The sequence below is a fragment of the Falco punctatus genome, assembly GCF_963210335.1.
Source record: "Falco punctatus genome assembly, chromosome: 15".
NCBI lineage: Eukaryota > Metazoa > Chordata > Aves > Falconiformes > Falconidae > Falco > Falco punctatus.
Genome location: NC_137595.1, coordinates 10,787,721 through 10,802,168, shown reverse-complemented (window position 1 = coordinate 10,802,168; position 14,448 = coordinate 10,787,721). Strand labels below are relative to the sequence as shown.

At 39.9% G+C, this 14,448-nt stretch overlaps 1 protein-coding gene across 2 annotated transcripts in view; it reads left to right on the top strand.

Moving 5' to 3' along the window:
- HTR2C (5-hydroxytryptamine receptor 2C) overlaps window positions 1-14,448 on the top strand; it is a 284,555-nt gene that overhangs the window by 34,762 nt on the left and 235,345 nt on the right. The window lies entirely within an intron of this gene.

The window sequence follows — 14,448 nt, the reverse complement described above, 5'->3', positions numbered from 1 at the left end:
GTAAGTCTGTAAGTCCCTACAGCGCTAACTGCTCCAATGTATGCCACGTGATTGTTGAATTAGATTGGACATTATTCTTCCTGTCATTTCCCCCCCCCCTTTCCTCCCAGAAGCAAAGGAGTGCCTATAATGAGCTACACTAAGTGATCCTAGCAGTGGCTTTAGGGGATGTTCAGGAGAACAGGGGAAGCATGCAGTGTGCCTTTCCCAGGTGGAGGTTTCCAACTCTGTGCAAAGTTATGTGTGCCAGAGCTCAGGAGTGTGTGCATATGTATATTAGCTTGTTATAAATTAAGGGCAGAAAGGCACATAATTCCTTTGATGCCAAAGGGAACCGTATCTGGAGACTCAGGGTAGAAATATGCCTACCGATATATGTTTTAGTTCTGTATAAATCATCTGTAAGTATAGCACACTATTCATTTAGCGGGTGACAGTGTTATTTAGGGGTGATACGAAACAGTCACAAAGTAATAAGGGCTGCCTGAGAAGAAAATATGTGCTAAAGCTCTTAGGTGTAATGCTAATTTAAATAAAACATGTGCTCTGTTGGGGCTGCAGAATATTTCTCTTAGAAGTCTTAATAATATTCAAGGTCTAGATGCTTAAAAGTTGGTTTTCTTCAACATGAAGACACCATGATTATTTAAGAACTCATTATTTAGACTCATTTTTAAGTTGGATTGATTCATTCTGTTCCTAAAAGAATGTTTTACTGTTCTCCTAGCATTAGGGACACCTGTGCTTACCTAACGTATGTAAATGCAGTCCAGCAGTGCATACCCCTAACCACAACAGAAAGCACAGGGAACTGACTGCTCATCATGCTGCCAAGTCAGACTGTCTCAAGTCAGGCTGATGAGCAAGGGCATGTTGAGTGGATATTACTTTAACGATTGCTAATGCTGATACAGTGCATAGAAAAGAATGTAACTCTTTCTAAAAGCTGAATAAAAATAAATGTTGCAAAAAGGAATCTAAGTTTATATTAAACCAAATCATAAGTATGCCAAAAGGGTAATGAAAAGCTGTTCTACCTGGGGGTAGTTTATTGTCCCTGATCTTTATTTCTTTAAGCATTATTCACTTTGCTTGGACACTGTGCTGTAAAATCCTTTCCTGAAGCGATAACCTTGTGCTACTTGCAGACCAGGTTTGGTTAGATTGGAGTTATTGCCATAGTGCAATGCAGATACTTGATAGTCATGGTGCAAATACTAGAACGAATAAGTTTTACTAACTGTAAGTATATATATATATTTTTATATATTAAAAGGTTAGTGTGCATTTTTTCATGTTTGAGTATCGGAATGTGGATTAAAGTATAATCATGATAAAAAGTTGCTGCATTGACAGTATCAGCTCATGGGAGTGCTGGATGAATTCCCTTTTTCAGCCTGAGAAGCAGTATTTTTTCCCAAGGTGAAATGAAATGTTTTAGTCTGTGGTAAGCCCTGAAAGAAATAGGTGCTATTAACTGGAGATTTAAACCTTGTCCCTGGCTGCTGCTGGCTCTAGATTTTTCTCTTTGTATTTCTCCAACTTGTGTTGTATACCTTGTGTTGATTTAGTCTGTCAAAGTAGGCTGGAGAAGCTTGGCTCATCTTGGGCTTCCAATTAATTTTCTGAAGCGTTGTAGGGGACGAGGTATGGTTTCCCCCTGGCTCTTTCAGCTGTGGCAGGACAAACGCTGTATCTTCCTGCAGCACTTCAGTGAGACCTCCTGTGCCTTGGGAAAGAACACATGTAGTTACTGTGCTAATGATGCTAATTTGGTAGAAAAGGTACCCAGGACAGCAAGTTTCCTCCCTCCCTGCTGAAGCAATAAGCTCTGTGGGCTCACAGTGGTCCCTTCCGTTGCTGTTTTGGCTGCTGGGCTTGTGACTTCTTTTCTATCTCTCCTCACCTCTCACAAAATACTGTTTCAAAGGTCACAGGTTTTTTTAATGCATATCTTAGCAGGAAGAGATGGCTGGCAGCTATTTTAATGTTTTGCAAGGTAAACTCTTCAGCAAACGAGTATGATGTGTGTGCGGCAGAGTGAGAGGCAGTTCTGCCGTTGTCCCAGGCTGTGAGAAGACACCTGGGCATGGATAAGCAGTCTGGGGAGGGTTCTTATAGTTTCATAACTGGAATCACACATTTTGGATTTCTTTTTTTTAATCTGACATTTTTAAGTCTATCCAAACATGTTTCTACAGTAGACTGCTTAACATCACCTCTCTTCCTTGAGGGTATAAAGAGTTTAACTACCTGATTTTGTCAAAATTTTGAAATCCAGCTCTTTAGTGTTTACAGGTATTTTCACATTTTTGATATCACTGTTTTTTTCAATATATTATTTTTATATATATATAAATATATATAAATATATATTTATATTATATATAAATATAATATTTTCCAATATATTAAGAGAGGTCATACATCACTGATAATGCAGACTTCAGCACGTTGACATCTAACTGTTGCATGGTGACACATAGCGGTGTAAAGTGACTGCACTAATCTTGCAGGGTGTTTATTGCTTCCACAGTACTGGCATGGGGGTGGGGGGTGGGGGGCCGGGAGAGAAAGAAAAAAAAAAAAAGGACTTGTTTCATGCCATGTTTTGCTGAATGTACAGCCAGTGAGATCCATTGCAAACATCTCTTGACTGTAGCTCTGGCATATGTAAAATGGTGTGATGGGGAGCTGAGCTGGTATCTGTGCCTACCTCAGCAACATGTCATTTGTTTAACGTTCATGGATTTCACCTTCCTGAGCCCCTCCTGAGAGGGATGAAGCTAGAAGTGACCTGCAATAGCTGTAAGACAAACAAACACTTAAGTTTTTGTGTAATGCTTTCCAGCACGCCTCTACTGTGCTGTCCAAAGGATCTCTTATTAAGGCTTTACAAGATTAGCTAGTCATATAGCTTTAATGCTCTGTTTGTCATCTGGTTATTAGCTGTGGCTGAAGGAAGAACTAAATTCAGAATCTAAATCAGAGACTCTCAGTATATGTATAACAAACAAAGAAACAAACCCCAACCTCTTCTTACTCTCTAAATAGTGTCGCTCTACAGCTGCGTCAATGTCATGTATAGGCTGTGTCCTGGGCTATGGATTCAAGAAGATAATTTTGACCAGGAGATGACTATCAGCCGCATCACTCCCCCGAGCAATGATGAATTCAAAACCCTCTATAGAGTTTGCAAGTGAGTTTACAATGCTGTCTTACAGATGCAGAAGACCGCATCTCCCAGAGACATGTAAAAAGCTTGCTGGAAACATTTTGTGAATAATAATTATAGAGCCGTATTCACCTCTGATTTTTGTTTTGAGATTTCTGGGAGAAAACTATGCACGCTGAGATGGATAGAATTTTCTTTTTCACTGTGTGTTGCTCAGGGACTTCTTTTTTGCTTCTGGCTGATTGAGGGAAAATGAGAAAATACTTAAATTGAACACAAGACTTCCTAATAGTATGAAAAGCATCCTAAGGGGCTGGATGTATGTTGTAACGGCAGCTTTTTCTTTGAAGTTGGGTAGCTGAGAGGTAAGCTTGAAAATCTTGATTTAATTTTCTAAGATAGTTCAGTTTAGTCAGGATGATAGATTTTTGATTGGAGAGAAAATAGAAGAAAAGTGTGAGACCACCTATTTTTATTTTTTTTTTTAAGATTATAGGAAAAGGTAGCTCCTTTTGGACAAGAGGCCCTGTTATCCCTTTCTTGTTTTGCACAAATGTAGATGCTGGCTCTGGAAAAGATGAAGACTGAAGAACAAATTGCTGCCTGGAGTTGTTGCTCCCATCTTTTATAACAGCTGTTGCTGTACTGCATAAAGAAATCCGTTGCAATGGCAGTGTTAGGATATATGTAATTCCAGAAATCCATTAGGATTTTAGTCACTTCTGAGGGTAGGTTACCTGTTTGTTTAACAGCTCTTTAACTATCAGAGAACCTTTTGAGAGTGCTCAGTGTTTACAGATTCTGTAATCTGTTTCCTGGGGTTTGGTGCAGTTACTGCTCATAGCAGAGCTCTACAAATAGTTGACTTTTTGGATGATATGGTTCATTTTTGTGCAATCTCTGAGGCTTGTTATGGGATATAACATCTCCAGATTAAACATTTTCCCATGTAAATGGCTTTTTATTGCAGGTGGTGGTTGCAGGCAAGGAGGGAAGGATATTAAAAAGGGAAGCTGTATGAGGATTTAGCAAATAAAAGTTATATAATATTTATGTATCAGCCACATCCCGTTAGATGCCTTTGAATATCATATGCGACAGCATCATTCCAAATACCAATTATTGTTTCACTGTACCTGCAGTGGTTGAGGTGGACTGCGAGGCCCAAGCTACCAAAGGGTTCCTTAAATCAAGACATCAAGTCTTCCAGAATAAATATTTTACTGCTCAGGTTTACACTGTGTGATTATCAACAGCACTGAATAAATGTGTAAAATCTTAGAAGCTGTGTGCAATGTCTTACCCAGAAAGGTCTCTGGTAGCTGTGAAAACTCTGCTGGCAGTCAGCAAGGGGTTATGTCCGCAGGAGCCACGGTCTCCTATGCCTTATGTGAAGAGCAGGAAAAAAAGAGAGGAGCTGGCCCTCAACGCAGAAACTTCTCAAGTTTGCAGCTGAAAACCTGCCAGAGCTAAATGGAGAAATATCTTGTCTCAGACTTACTGAAAATGTCCCTCAAAACAGCTCTATCCCACTCTGCCCTACATTGAAAATAAAGATGATAACTTTGCTTTCTGTCTTCTGATTGCATTCAATGAAATGCACAAATGCTGGCAGGATGAGACTGAATATCATGTTCTGAATGTGCAAGAGTCTTTTTTTTCTGAGAAGCTTTATTTTATGATTTCATTATTGCATGACAGGGGTTTGTCTGTGCTCGTAATAAGAAGGGAATTTAATTGAATTCTGAATTTTATAGGCAAAAGAATTACTAGAAGGGGTTTCTCATAATGTTGACAATTCTTTTATAACACTTATTTATAGGCATTTCATGGCTGACACAGATGTATGTACAGAAATAGTATATATTTATAGACTAAGCCTATAGTTTAAGGCAAATAAGTAGGCCTTGCCTTTAGTAGAATATTTTCCTGCATAAGGACTCCGATTTTAAATAGTGTGGATAATGGTGTCTTTGCCATCTGAGGAGTGTATGGGTATGACTCATAGTGTCATAAATACTATGGCTATTACAGTGAGCATCCAAGTGAAATTACACAAAATTATATATTTGCCAGGGTTCTTTTCTCTAACGGCCAAACTTCAAAATAGAAAGCTTTATTATGCATTTTGATGCATTTGAACTACTGAATGTTCTTGCTGGCCCACCAGACAGTTTAATAGGGCTCCTGAACATCATCAATAATTCATGTGTCTCTTAAACAAGGATGTGGTACTTGTTGTTCAACTATAATCTGAGCATATGGTATTGTGAGCTACTATGGGATGCTCAGGGGCATGCTCACTGCTGGACCTTGACCTTATGGCAGTGCCAGGTTCTTGGATTTGAACCCACTATGGGTGATGCTCCCAAACAGGGAAGCGGCCTCTCTGCCCTCACCGTAACTGTTGCTTTTCATGGAAGGGAGATGATTGTTAGCCGAGGATGTGGTGAACTCCCTTCAGTGTGACTTGCCTGATGTAAATGGTGTAAATCATCTCCAGCATATGACTGTCAGTGCTGGCTGGACCAAAAATGGGAAACTGATGGTCCAGGTGGAGAGGTGTGGAGGAAGCCTAGGCTGGGATATGTGAGGGTGCAGATAGCATTAGCAGGAATGAAAGTGAGTGTTATAAACTGGAATACCCTCTTCCAGTTAAAGACAGAACTGAAAATCCGGTGATTATTGTAGGATATGTTAACTGATATTTACAAAGAAACATAATGGGATGTGATTTTTTTTTTCTTTTGAAGTATGACTTTGTTTTTATTCTCATTTCACAGCACTGTGACATCCCTTGTTACACTAAATACCATATCCAGATAGAAGGTTTTAGAATCAAAGAGGATGAGAAGGGCCAAGAGTGAGTACAAGGAAGGCTGTCCCCAAGGGCCTGTCCCCTTGACATGCCTCAGGGAGTTCTCCTGGCAAAATTTGCTGTCTTTGATCTCATTTACCATTGGAGAACTGAGGTATGCAAAGCACTGAGGCATGATATGTCTAGGATGAGCATCTCGGCAGAGCTGGGATGTGACTATGAATTTCCTGGATAGCAGTCCAATCTTTTCCTGCAAGAATCTTTCATCCTGTAGAGTTGTCATATTTGAGCTGTGCTCATGTGTCTATACAAATAGAGTAAGAAGTTACAAAGAGCTCAGAAATTAAGGGTGTAGTGTTTTGCACAGGTATTCCTGAAAACTGTTAACAATGTCATTTTTTAATAAGACTTTGTTGCACAAGAGCAATAACTTGTAATATAAATGGAAGAAAACATATAACTTATTCAAGTGAGTGTTTTACCGTAGGTGGAATGAGTCCGAAGTCAGGACCTTCTCTCTCCCTATTTGAACTACTGTTTTTTACCAGGCTTCTAAGAAAAATCTCACGCTGACTTCCTGAGTTTGTGTTTGCTGTCTGGATAACAGCCAGATTGTGCCCCATCTTTCTTCAGGATGCAGAAGAGTGCAAAGAACTCCATGGCTATGCAGCTTTCAGGAGTCAAGCTGCAATCCCCAGGCAACCATGAGCTGTGGTAGTTTGAAAATAGCTATTTTGCAGCTATCTTGAGGACTGGGAATGCAGCACAGTGTTGCACCCTGCCAGCGTGATGTCTGTGGTCAATGAGCTGGGGAGCAGCAGGAGTCTGTTCAGCTCTGTCACATCCTGACATTACTTAGGGGCTGGGGGAGGTGCAGTTGCACTGGCACTGGTGCTGTGTTCCTTACACCTTAGGCTCTGAGTTTCTAGCAAGGATGGGCTGGAGCTCCCATTTTTCCATCCAGACTGCAAAGAGGTCAGTCCTAATGTTATCCTAGATCTGGACTTTTCCCCTGGCGTGCAAGTTTATTGCATGTCTGTGCAGAGGCGGGTGCTAGGTGGTAATCCACAATGCTAGCACACTGCTTAACACGGAACAGAACTTTTTATACACTTTGAACAATTTTTACAATTATGTTCAGTCACACTTAGTTCTCATTGCTTCTTACAAGTCTCTTCCCCATTTAAAGGTCCAGTGTTCTTTTTTCACTGCACATGTTCTGTGGGGAGGGGGCTTTGTTAGTAGGGGGCTTTCTTTGCTCTAGGATGGATCTTTTAGTATGCTAATTAGAATAGTTCATACATAATTCTGGCTTTTTCTGTTTAGTCTCATTAACCATTTGGTTCTCCTCGAGCTTATCTTGTGCTGCAGCTTGTCATATTTATGGCGTCTGTTCCTTCTCCCAAGGCCATGTTTTGTTAACTAAGGATTTAACTGACATCCTCTGTTCTTCAAATTCTTTGTTTTCCATATAGATATTTACCATTTTTTCCCCTTCTCTCTTTTTTTTTTTTTTTTTTTTTAAACTAAATAATTCTTTTGTCACTAACAAAGTGCAACTTGTTTTGGGAATGGTTTTCAGGTAGTGGGTGTGTTTGAAAAGAAAGATGGTGCTTCTTCACTTGCTTTTGGCTGTAATGATGGCATTAAGTTTTCAGCATTTCTCTTTTAACCGCTGCATTTCAGTGATGCTTTTCCTCTAGCTGGCTGGAGTGTTGGGGCTGAGATGAGAATTCTGGTTCTGTGGTGAAAGAGCAAATGAAAGTGGCTGACAATGATTACCAGCCATCTTGTGCTTGTGCTTCAGAGGGCTGGCTGGGAAGAAAAGGCTGGTTGTGCCGTTCCAAGGGTTACCGTACTTGCTTGTCTGGGACACGCAGCCTGAGCAAACCCACTTTTTCTTTAGGCTGTCAGCAGGGCATCTGAGATCATAGCTCAGGTACCACACAGGACAGTGTTTGTCATGTGGAAGCTGGAAATTCTAGCACTTGAATCTGCAGATCAAAGCTTGTTTCCAAGATGTTTGAGTCTGACATAAAAGGGTTGTGAGTCCCCACTGACTGTGGCTGAGCTTTGAGCAATGCTGCCTCTGTTGCCTATTACATTCTGCAGCTGCTGCTTACGTAGTGGTACAGGTTGTGTTGCTGTTGCCCAAACTGCTCATCACTAATGAAGTACCTCTGAAATGTGACAGGATGATACCATTTCATAATGAATTATTTTATCCCTGTTTTCCTCTCTCATCACTGTGACAACTGCTGGAGTCCCTCCAGACTGTTAGTGGGCTACAGCCTGGGACCCTCTTTTCAAATCTGTTTTCTGCTTTACTTCTTAGTGTCGAGTTTTGTTTCCATGGAAACTCCCCAACCTAATTCAAATTATAAGACTGTCAGGTGCATAAACAATACTGTCATTAAAGAGTGTTCTCAGCTCTGGACAGTTGCTCGTCGTGTGTCCCAGACAGCATGGTGGCAGGAGAGGCTATGTGGCCACCAAAACTTGATGGGAGCCTGCAAGGCTTTGGAAGAGCTTGTGAAGCCAGCTGCTGCACATCTGGAGAGGGGTTTCCTTTGGCTGGTGTTCCTTAAAGCTGTTGTGCCCATAACAATTATATCCATAGGAAAGGAGAAATATTTTGTCATTATCAAAAGGGTGTGCTTGGGTTACATGTAAAAGCCTGTCTGCAATGTTCACATTGAAAAGAACAGATTTACAGCATTAGTAAAAATGTTAAACAGAAAATACATTGTTTCCAGGAAAAATGGATTAACCACGAAGTGTACCTTAGAGTTAAAAAGGTTAACTTCTATCACTGAGCACAGAAATACGCCTGTGAGATACCCAGGCAATTTTTGTGTCCATAGTGCTGTGATGAATAAGAATTGTTGATTAGCATTAATATTTTCCATCCTGCTTCCACCCTGGCATAACATAAACTGCTTATGGCAATATCTTCCTCTTTTCACTCCCATCCCTACATTTGTCACTGAAGGAGAACATCAGTAACAGAAAAAAGCTTACTTTAATGATTTAGAGACAAAAGTACTGTGCCTGAAATAATAGTTTTTCCCTTCCTGTCTTTGTGAAGCTTTACAGATTCTGTTATATTACTTGTTGTAAATGCCAAATTAGCAGGACAAAAACACAGTGCACACGAGAATTTGCAGCCCTTTAAGGAAGAGTCATTAGACTGTGAGATAAAATGTGGCTCTGCATCTCTCTAAAAATAAGATATTTGCATCTGCATAAGGACTTCAGTTTTGGTAGCCGGGAATAGTCTAAGTATCTTCATTGTAATTATTAAGAATTACTAACTTGCACAATTACTGCTTTGAGAGAGATGTGAATGTACGTGGTATTTCAGAGGATATGGAGAAGCAAAGAATTTATTGCTATTTAAAAATCTGGAGGAGTTTACTTGTTTGCTGGCAAATAATATAGGAATGCAAGAATTGCCAGGCTGGAGAAGGCTTCAGGTCCGTCTTGTTTGGTGTCTCTGCTCTGACAGGCGCCAAGGTCAGGCATTTCAGAGAAAGGGAGGAGACTTCTTTTAGCAGAGGTGAGATAATTTCTTCAGCCAGTGAAAGCCAGTAGGTGGAAGAGGGAGGACAGCAGAGGTGCAGAATGGGTATTACTTTTCTTGTCGCTTTTTTTTTTAAATGGCTGTCACTTTATGTTTGAAAAACCCTAAAAGAATATAATCAGTTTGGAACGTGGTCAGTGCCAGGAGGCTTCACATAAATCAGCATCTACTCAGGTTTCCCAACATGAGATTTTGGTGCTCAGAAGTTCCTTTCTACCTGGCCAGTCACGCAGCTGCAGCCTGAGGACTGCCTTAGGGCCCCCTGAACTCACCGAGTGGGGGTCTCACTGTTCATTGAGTCTTGGATGATGTTCAGATAGCAGCACCGACCCCCCCCAGGCCTGCTGCCTGGAAGTCAGGAGCAGCAGGGGTTTCTGCAGTGTGGGGTGGGGGGGTCAGGTCACAGATTTGCTGATCATCTGCTTATGTGATGCAAGAACTGTAACCTTTTCTGGAACTATTGCAAAATGCCCACAATTCTGCATTTGAGAACTGTTGTCACATACCAATTTAAACTATTTTCCATTCTTCTTCTGTAAAACTGTAGCTGCGTGTTGTCATTCTGTAATGGGATGGAATCCTTCTGTTCAGCAGTGTAGATCAGCTCCGTTCGGCATCTTCTCCGTAGCGTGTCAGGTTGTTGTGTTGGCTTTTTTGTTTTGTTTTTAACTTCTTGCACTGATTAAAATAGATGAGATAGGATGTACTTTTTGCCTGAAAAGTGCCAGAACTGGAAGTCTAAAATAGGACTGTACTCACAGGTGCAGATATTCCTTGTCAACAAATAGGTGTCAGCTCACTGTTCCCAATTGCTTCTTGCATCGGTTGGATTGTGAATGCTCCTGCTGGGTCTTGGTGCAGACTACCATTTGGCTATCATTTTGGCCTCAAGAAGTATTTCCTGCTGCAGAATGCTACTGGAATAAGCTCTTAACACGCCTGTCCTCTGGTCCTTGGAAAGCCTCATTTTTCACAGTACATTTTCTTTTGAAGTCTGATTCAAAGCCCATTGTAATCAGTGTAGTCTCCTATGCATTTTAATGCAGCCAAATCAATGGTCATGCGTTTAGGAACAAAGAATATCGCTTGCAGAGTGCCATGATGTTGAAAGGGACTGGGCATCATGCTGAAACCCAGCCACGTGTGAGCTTCAGCTTTGTGCGCCTGGATGCGGCCCTTGGATGTACCTGTGGGGGGAAGGATCACTGCTCCTGTACACCTGCTGATGAGATGGCTGCCTCGACATTCAGCCCCACTCTGATCTTAACATGTTTTAAAGAAGGATTATAGCCATTTGTAGAGGGTTCAGAAACGTTCTGCAAAAATGCCTGTAAAACCTGCATTTTTGAGGAAAAGCTCAGCCTAGTTAATATAAGGTTAGGAGGATACTTATCAGAATTGTATAAATACTACAGTGGAAGATTTATGATTGCAGGAGTATTTTTAAATAAATAAATTAAATAGGTAAAAGTGGAACCATATAAATATTTTTTTTGTTAATGTCTGTTAAACTGATATTCCTTAGAAAATCTGTTTGCTGAAGCAGCTTTTAAATATAATGTTTTTAACTATATATAACATTATCTTGCTGATATGAATGTTTTCTCTCAAGAGCAAAATCTCTGGCTAAATATTCTGGGCAAGTAATGCAGCTGTCTTTAAAAGAAACCCTTTGAAATGCACATATTAAGTAAGTGAAGAAAGGAAAGTTGGGTGAAGAATTTTTTTTTCTTTCCCAACTTTAAACTGTTGACCTTAGATGTTGCTTACAGATTTAATAATTATAAAATTATAAGAAAGATTTTCTTTTCTCAGATTTCACTTCTTTTTAAACAACTGTCATGAGATTTACAGTTCACTACGTATGTTGCAAATAGGATTTTATACTAAGATAACAGTTTTGAGATTACAGCTGCATTTTTTTAATACATCATTTATTATGGTAAGACTGAATAAATGTTCTATGCATCAATGTCCTTTGAGTAACATGCTTCAATTTTTAGTTCTGTCAATACCATGCTCAGCTGAAAGCACTGTCCATGTAAGGGTCTCATTCCAACTCCACACAGGCAGATTGCCACCCATGACCATGTGGCATCAGTTTATGTCCTGCATCTTCCTTGACTGTTTGAAAATTATAGGCTTTGGAAAGCAGAAAGGGATTTTGATTTTCAAATACAATGTTCTCAAGGCAGACTTGCTTTGGGAAACCATAAGCTGTATTCTTGCCTTGGAGATTTTTAAATTCACTAAAAAAAAAGCTTCAGTAGAAGCAAAAGATGTGGGTCAGTGTGGCAGTGTCACAAAATCCAAATGGATGACATTTTAATACCAAACAGAATTGCACTTCTGGAAAATAATAATAACAGTAATTACTTTACCCTGCTTGATCTGCTTCAGAATGTTTCATTTGCACTAAAAAAGCTCTGGGATGTCCTTGTGTGGTTGATGCTGTTAGTATTGCAGACCAATGCTTTTAATGATAGTAACATGTCTGTTGAAGTACAGCATATGGGTAATATAGGAGTAAGAATAATATAGATTTAACTAAACTGGCTTAATGTGCCTCCTCCTGCTGGAAAAAACCCGATAAACAGAGAATGAGATGGCATGAAGAAGCAAAGAAGCTCATCAGATAACAAAAACGCAACGTGCAATCAGCTCCACTGGTCTTTGCAGAGAAACTGCCCCAGAAATGCTGCCAGAGAGTGAGAAAGATGAAATTCCAAAAGGTAAATGGGAATAAAGGAGCCTGTATATTTAAAAGAAAGTGGCAAGCTGAATCCAATATTAACTGATTATTATTATTGCTATTGTTATTAAGTTGCACACTGTATGATATAAAGTTGAAACGCTGAAATACAGCCACTGGGTTATCTGGGATGTGTCTGCAGCCTGAGCAAGAGAGTGGTGCCTGGAGCATCCGTGCTGCCCTGGGGGTGGCTGTGCTGCACAGGTGAATGAGCCGGGGAACAGGATCCGTTGCAGTTTTATTAGGGGTGTTTAGTTCTTTCCCTTTCCAATTTCCATCCTTATACTTTCTATTGTGTTTGGATAAAACCTGCCCTTCCCTTGACGAATGGTTGTTCTGGATGTTTGCCTTGACTTATTTCATAGCAGTTGTCACTCTTGCGGTTTTTTCTCAAGTATTTGTTGCAGGTGCACTTCAGGGGTTGTGTTGTTTGGGAATGCTTTAAAGGCTGAAGAGCTCTTTCTAATGTTTGCCTACACTTACTGTGCTACAGTCTTGGGAGATTTTTTTTTTTTTTCCTGAGGTTTCGGTAGGCAGTGGTAGCTTTTGCAAAGTTCAACAGCCATTTATACAATCGTGTTTAAAATCTGATTTTTGCAAGTTTTTTGTAATTTAAAATCTGAAGCATCTGAAATGTAGAATTTTGGTGGTTTTTTTTCTTCACAACATTCTACTTCTTTTCTACTTTAAAAAGCTGTCTTAGCCTTCTGGGAAGATGGGGTTTATGTGTCTGGAATTGATAATATGCAATTCCTAGCAAATTTCAGCTCCATTTCAAACAGAAAATCTCTTGATTTGGGGTGGCTGTATGGTGCTTCATCCCTGGGGTTAGCTGTATTGCAGGTACCATGCAAACATTTATTTGGTTTAGTGCTAACATGGGTGTACTGTTCTTCTGCTGGATCTTTTGTGCATAATATATAACTAAAGCATCTGTCTGAAGTCCTTGCTGCAGAAGACAGCAAGGTAATTTTCCCAGGTTTGTGTAATGCAATATCCTTTCATCATATATTCTTTTCTTACCGAGTCCGCAGCTTCCATTTGTCCTTCGTGTTTTGTTTTTACCCAAGTACATGAGGCATTTCTTAGCCTGCAGACTTTATGCAGCTGCTGTTCTTCAGCTGCTGTTTTGTCAAAGGGACTGTAACACAGTATATTTCTACTGTCAAAGAATAAGAACGTCTTCCTACCATCAGTCACTAATATGGTTTGCTTTGTCCCTGAAAGTACATAATTCAGGAATTGGAGTCATCACTTCGGGCTGAAATTTGCTGTGCTGAGTGTACTTCTACTTCAGGGAGTGTATTTTGCAATTAAAAAAGGAAAGGTTTCTTGATTATGGATGTTCATTGTTAAAGATATAGGATACTTCTATTCCTTTATTTTGAAAGCTTTTTTCTTACAAAGAAAAGTTCGGCAGGTAATAACTGATCTAGTGTGTGTGGCGTTGTTATCATCATGCTGTGTGTGGTACTGTTGGACTTGTGGGTTTGTAATTTTTTGGAAGCATGTAAGTTGATATGCAATTGGCCGTTTCCTATAAATAATAAATAAATAAAATACCTCTGAAAAAGGTAGTCCCGGGTAGTACAGACCGGACCTTAACCTGAAATCTTTGCAGAGTGAAGAAAAATGTGATTTCTCAAATCATTACTGTTTTGCTGGTATTCTGTTTTATTCTCATTGAGTGGTTCTTGAACTGATAATCTCTCAAATGATTCCTCATACTGATTTGAACGAATTATCTGCTGTTGTGGAATATAATTGCTGACATACGGTGTGATATGTAATAGTGCTATTTATTTTTTGTTTCATCTTTAAATAACATAAACCTCACCTCCTTGTGACCAGTTGTACTTCTGGTTATTCACGGACAGTACGGCTGTGGCACGGGGACCGTGTGATGGCCACCATGGGAGCTGGGCACTGCCTCCCTGAGTGCACTAACTGAGGCTGAGACGATTGCAACAACTTGCCGAGGATGTAGAATAACGGAAATAATTTCTGAGGTTTTGGGTCTATTTATAACAAAAAAAAAAAAAGTTCTTTTTAAAGACAAAAATTGCATGAAATGTCTCCTGTCAAAATCTCACTCATCAATGTCAAATTCTCATGACATT